This window comes from Petaurus breviceps, unplaced genomic scaffold, assembly GCF_028583685.1.
Source record: "Petaurus breviceps papuanus isolate PSGF00001 unplaced genomic scaffold, PetGlider_PUasm1.0 90650, whole genome shotgun sequence".
NCBI lineage: Eukaryota > Metazoa > Chordata > Mammalia > Diprotodontia > Petauridae > Petaurus > Petaurus breviceps.
Genome location: NW_027187299.1, coordinates 1,775,816 through 1,782,102, shown reverse-complemented (window position 1 = coordinate 1,782,102; position 6,287 = coordinate 1,775,816).

The following is a 6,287-nucleotide window of genomic DNA, read 5'->3' as shown; positions in this document are numbered from 1 at the left end:
TAATTTCCCAAATACTATACAATCTAACCTGCTTTCCTTCTTCATTTCAATTCCGAGTCTAATCCATTAATCACTTATCATGTCTTCAAAGATATATTCATTAATTGACCAACTTTATGGGCTGTCCAACCAATTGTATAATGTAACTTGAATACTTCAATACTTCACTCATTTGGCTTTGGGAACAAAATGTTTTGCATGATTATAAATTTCATTTAGTATATCTGCAGTAATTCAGTGATTGGGTATTATTAGTCCACAGCAAACATCTTCACACTGGTGCAAAAATAATCTTCCTATTTTTCTGACCAAGTCACTTTCTGGCTCAAAATTCTTCAATGTTTTCCTATTTCCTATAATTAAGAAGAAAAGTTTCCTTGGCTTGACACTTAGGGCCTTAATAATCTGGCATCAACCTTCCTTCATGTCCCTATTTCTTTCACAGTCTCCATTCTAGCCAAATTGGACTACAAAACATTCCACCTCCCACTTCTGTGTCCTTACACAAACCATCTTCCATGCCTGATTAATGTACTGCCTCCTCTTCTATGGCTTTCAAAATTCTTATCCTCCTTCAAGGTTCAGCTCAGATACCACATCCTCAGGAAAGCCTTCCCCAATTCCCCAATTTTTCCTGCTCTCTCAGTCTTCAAATCAATCGACAAATACATATTAAGTAGTTTCTATGTGTCAAACACTAGGCACTATGAAATAAATACAATAAATGATAAAATCCTTAATATCAAGGAACTTACATTGTAGTGGGGAAGGTGATGACTAGGACAATACAATGATATGCTGAATAAAGAGAAAGAGAATAAATACAAAGTGGCTAAATACAGGACTAATTGAGAAGGTCACTAACATTTGAGGAGATCAGAAAAGGCTTCATGTAAAAGGTAATGGTTGTACAGCTTCTTAAAGAACAAAACAATTCTATGAAGTAGAAGTGAGGAGGGAGTGCATTTCATTCATGGGAATGAAAAGCCAGTACAAAAACACTGAAATCTCAAGATGGAATGTCTTCTGTGAGGAAAAGAGAGAAGGCCAATTATGTTGGATCAAAGAGTATATGAGGGGGAGTAATATACAATGAGGCTGGAAAGACAGATTGGAGCAAGGTTATGAAATAAGCTCTATTCATAATGAACTTTCATTCTAACAGGGAGAATAGTATGTTTAAATATATACAGCAAAACCTAAAAATTTAATAAAAAGTAGTTATAAGAAAGTTTGCAAGAGGGAAGGCTCTAGCAGTTATGGTGAGAAGGAAAAACTTCCAGCAGAAGATGGTTCCTGAACTGTATCTTAAACATATGGAGTTGGGGAGATAGTATATCATTAGTGGAGAAGAGAGAAGGCCAATTTTGCTGGATCAAAGAGTATAAGAAGAAGGAATAGTGTCCAGTGAGGCTGGTAAGAATCAGTTGGGGCTAGGTTGTACAGGACTCTAAAAGCTAAAGAGTTTATATTTATCCTAGAGGCAGCAGAAAGCAATGGCATTTATTGGACAGGACAATGACATGGTTAGATTATCACTTAGGGAAAATCACTTTGGCAGCAATGTCTAGGATGGACTAAAGTTGTGAGACACTTGAAACAGAGAGACCAATTAATTGCAATAATCTAGGTGAAAGTTGATGACCTGAACCAAGGTAGTTATTTTGTGAGTAGAGAGAAGAGATCAGATGTGAGAGATGTTGTGGAGGTAGAAATGGCAAGATTTCAAAACTATGTTGGGCAAGAGTGAAGAGTTGAAAATAATGCCAAGGTTATAATCCTTATATTCACATAATCTTATATTCATTCCTCTGTATAAATTCTGTACTACCTCCAACACCAGAAGAACGTGTTTTCATCTTTGTACGCTCATTGTCTAGTTCAGTGACTTTTCACATAGTGCAAGTTTAGTGTTTGTTGTTGAATTCAGTCCATAAAAACACATAATATAGTTAAACTAGATTGTATCTTCTTAGAAACCATAATAAGAGAAACATTCAAAATAGCAGTTACATTTAAAATACACTGATGCTTAATAAACTGCTACCTTTGGACACAGTTTAAAAGGAAAATTAACAAGTGGTTCTAATAGCACCACACAATCAAGAGTCCATCTGTGTTATTAAATTGAATGGATGACATTTCCCATACTGAAGAACATTAAGTGTGGTGGTGGTTAGCATCACATAAACACCCTGAAAATCTGCCAATGTTGACTATAAAGGTTTGAAAATCAGCCCTAAAGAACTAAAATGAATGATGTTTATGTGCTTCAGAAACCTTAAGAACATACTACAGGACTAGAGCTTTCAAAAGAAGGAATCTGTTTCAGAAACAGATTGTGGAGGACTGACCTTTATTCATAAATTTTAATAGCAAAAACTGACCTCAGCCAGTCAAATTAGAGTTTATTTTTGTAAAACTAAAGTGTTTTTCAGAAGACTTGCAGAGAGGAAAAGGGTTGAAAAGGAATGGAAAACACAATAAAGCAAATTCATTTACTGAACCAATATTAAGTGCCTTCTGTATTTAGAGTACTATACTATGTCCAAGAGGAAACACAAGAATAAAAGGTGGAGGTTTAAACAGAGGAATACAAAGTATAAACAAAGATAAATAAATATAACGCCTATTATTTCCTTCCCAATCTTCCCCCCACCCTAGCCCAATTCCATGACAATTATCTACTCCTACTTAACCCTCTGGTGAAATTCAGATCCTGGGGGCAGTCCCTAGCTAAACATATTTTAGAACTTTAAAAGTCACATATCTATAAACTACTAGCTTTGTTGTTCAAGAAATATCACAGTATAATCATATGGACCATCTAATAAACTTGTCTATTTTCTCAGATATACAGAAAAGCTTGGGAAAAGGACCTATATCCCAGATAAATATAACTACTGTTGTTGTTCAGTCACATCCTACTCTTCATGACCCCATGGACAAGACACCATGATTTTCTTAGCAAAGATACTGGAGTGGTTTGCCATTTACTTCTCCAGTATGTCTCCATTCTACAACTGAGGAATTGAGGTAAGTAGGAGTTAAGTGACTTGCCCAGGGTCACCCAGCTAATAAGTATCTGGGGTTAGATTTGAGCTCAAGAACATGAGTTTTCCTGATTCTAAACCCAGTGCTCTATCCACTGCTCACCTGGCTGCCTCAGTTTTTCAGGGAAGTCTTTATTTAAATAATAATAATAAAACAGCATAACTGATATCAATTTTATGGAAGTCTCCTAAAGAGTTCTTCAGAGATCAATTAGCTGTGCTATTTAACATATTTTATCAATTACTGAATAAAAGCATTGATGGCATGCTTATCAGATTTGCAAATGACATAGTTAGGGAGAAAGAACACATTCAATGACAAGTCAGAATTCAAAATGGTCTTGTAGAATTAGAATATTGGACCAAATCTAGTAATAGGACACAAGGAAAAATGGAAAGTCTTACAATAGAGTTCCAAAAATGAAGTTCACAAACATCAGATAGGAGAGTTATTGTTGAATTCCTTAATTATCTCTAGAATCAAATATATAATTGTTTTGGTTTTTCAAAACCTGGTACCTTCCTTTCCAGTCTTCTTACACTTGGCTTTCCTTCATGTCATGAATTCTATAATCCACAAATGGCCCACTTGCCAAACAGGATACTCCATCTCCTCCCTCCATGCCTTTACATGAACTGTCACCCATAACTGCCTTCTCCCTCAGGCCTCTTGGTTTCCCCAGCTTCCTTCACAACTCAAGGATCACCTTCTGCAAGCAGTCCTCCTAGTTGTTAGTGCCTTCCCTTCTCAGATTATCTATCATCTGCTCTATATATGTACTTGTATGTGCTAGCTATTACATGTAGTAGTTATTTACATGTCTCCCCTGTTAGAATGTGAGCTTTTTCAGGGCAGGGATTGTTTCTGTCCTTCTTTGTAGCCCCAAAGTAAGTGCTTAATAAATGCTTGCTAATTAAACGGGCCCCTCTTCTCCTTTTGCTCTCACTTGGTGATTTTGTCAGCTCTCAATTAGCAGCTCTATTACTGATTCCCAAATGTATATATCTAGTCTTAGTCTCTCCTTAAGCTTCAGTATCATATCAGTAACTGCCTATTGGACATTGCAAAATGGATATCTGGCAGTCATTTCAAATCCATTACATCCAAATTTAGTATCATTATCTTTCTTTTCAACTTTACCTCTGTTGCAGCAAGCACCCCAGTGTCCCCAGGGTGCCTGCTCACACAGGTTTTTTGATCTGCTTTGTTAAAGGAAAGCAACTCAAAATGGGTTAACAAGCTTACTTTAATCAGTCAGACATATATTGTTTACCTTGTTCAGGAGAAAAGGTCAGCACCCTGAACCTCAAAGTATACAGGCATAATTATCAAGACAGAAACATCAAGTAGACAGATTTCCAAACTGTCCAACCATTACATCCATACCCAGTCAACATCTGGGTTTCCACATCCTGGGTTTTTCAAAGCCGGGGGACTCTCAACAATGGCTTCCCAGAATTCAGATCAAATCACAGAACACTTCTCAAAGTGAGTCCCAAAACAAAGCTACACATCAGGGCTTATATAGCCTTCTCCTGGCTCAGAGAATGTAACAACCTTTTGGACCCACTGGCCAATCAAAAAGTATCTACTGAAAAACAAGCCTCCCACCCCAGGCTTCAGGTGCACGTTAGCCTAAGGGCAGGGAAGATCTTGAAATTTACATTCTTATTACAACCTCTATGAATTTCCCTATTGTCGTCACCTTCTTTTAGTCTTCCAGGCCTGCTAGCTCAGTCATCCCAGACTCCTCTTGTTCACCTCACACATCTAATCAGTTTCCAAATTTTGTAATTTTTTTCTCCACAGCATCTCTTACATATGTCCCCTATTTATATACAGGTCATTTCCATTAAAACCTAAGTTCCTGAAAAGAAGGTACTATTTTTGCTCTTTCTTTGTATCCCCAGAACTTAGCACACTACCTGGCACACAGTGTTTAATAGATGCTTGTTGACTGAGTATAGTTAGAGAGCAGCTTGTATGAAAAAGATGAGGACAATCATCTTATCACTGCAATAGAAACAACACAATGGAAAGAGTGCTGACATTTGGGCCAAGTCATTTAATCTCTCTGGGCCTCAGTTTCCTCAACTATAAAATGATGGGTTGGACTATATGACCCCAAGAGTCCCTTCCAGTTTTCAATCTATTAAGAGGGTATACTTTAGACTAAAGGAAACTTGATATAAGAGCTATTATCAATTTTTTAAAAAGGTCCTAAGACCAATGAGTTTGAATTGTAAAGAGGCTAATCTGTAACAACATAAGGGAAAATTTTTATTAACCAATGAATTTTGGGAAAAGAGCTTACTGGCAGCCTTAGGCAATGTATTCTTTCACTTAAGGGCATTAAACAAAAGTTGGATGACCAACCACTTATCTGATATGCTATGGAAGGGAGGCTGGTAGGGTTGACTGCTCCTTCTTTTCCCCCCACAGGCAAAAGATTGGAGTAGATAGGCCCTACCTAAGATTCCTTCCAAATCTGAAATTCTTACGAAATAGGGAGCTCTGGAAATCTTTTCCATAATAACTAATAACTCAAGTTTATATGCTGCTTTATGACTTAGAATAGTTTATTTCTCAGAGTGGGCAAACTGCAGCTCAGGGAGTAAACTTAATAATAAATAAATAAATAAATAGTTAATAATTGATAAAGCGAAGAGGACAACAACTAGGTGGTGAATAAAGCCCAGGGTCTAGAATCAGAAAGACCTGAGTTCAAATTTAGCCTCAGACACTAACTAGCTTTGTGACTGTGGGGTGTCACTTACCCCAGTTTTGTGACCTTGGGGCAAGTGACTTACCCCAGTTTGCCTCAGTTTCCTTATCTTTAAAAAGAGTTTGAGAAGAAAATGGCAAAGCACTCCAGCATCTTTGGTAAGAAAATCCCAAATGGGGGCCGTAGGAGACACGGAGACACACACACGCACTCATCTCAAATCCAGTGCTCTTTCTACCACTTGTTCTTAACTTTTTTTTTTTGTCTCACACCCTATTGGTACTCAGGTAAAACTTATGAACCACACAGAATGTTTTCAAATCATTATTGAAAATGCCAAATTTCAGTTACAGGTAGTGACAATAAAGATTTTTCCCCCTTAGGTTCACAGGTTAAGAGCTTCAGAAAAAATAGCCTCTGCCTCCAGGGGTTTATACTCTAGTAGGCGTTGATGATAATTGGAATTAGTAAAAACACAATACCTATTATTTGCATTTCAAAGTTACAT